The sequence below is a fragment of the Cephus cinctus genome, unplaced genomic scaffold (genome assembly GCF_000341935.2).
Source record: "Cephus cinctus unplaced genomic scaffold, Ccin1 Ccin1_scaffold0086, whole genome shotgun sequence".
Classification (NCBI taxonomy): Eukaryota; Metazoa; Arthropoda; class Insecta; order Hymenoptera; family Cephidae; genus Cephus; species Cephus cinctus.
Window position 1 is genome coordinate 41,635 of NW_014332825.1, and position 341 is coordinate 41,975.

A 341-nucleotide genomic window follows, 5' to 3' on the forward strand; every position below is an offset into this window, starting at 1 on the left:
TAGCCGGATTAGAAGCCGCGGTCGGAGATATAACCTTTAGAGCTAGGAGAGCACTACAAACTCTCTCACTGTCAGGACGCCTACCCGCGGGTCGACAGGCGGCTATCTCGGGTAGCTAAACGCTCAGTTCGGGGTAGTTTCGCGAAGGGGATCAGTCTTCGACGAGTACGACGACACTCTCTTGGACCGGCTGCGCGATATGGCCTCCGGAAGACAGACTCCTCCTGCGGGAGTATCAGATTCCATGGTGAATGAGGAAATCGCGCGTCTACGCGGGCGGACTGCCGTCTCAGACCCCGTAAATGCAGTAACCATGGCTCGAGGCCTTTCCCCCAATGCAG

At 57.5% G+C, this 341-nt stretch overlaps 1 protein-coding gene across 2 annotated transcripts in view; it reads left to right on the top strand.

The window, feature by feature from the left end:
* The window catches only part of LOC107271895 (prostatic acid phosphatase), a 15,178-nt gene that overhangs the window by 10,243 nt on the left and 4,594 nt on the right, over positions 1-341 (top strand). The window lies entirely within an intron of this gene.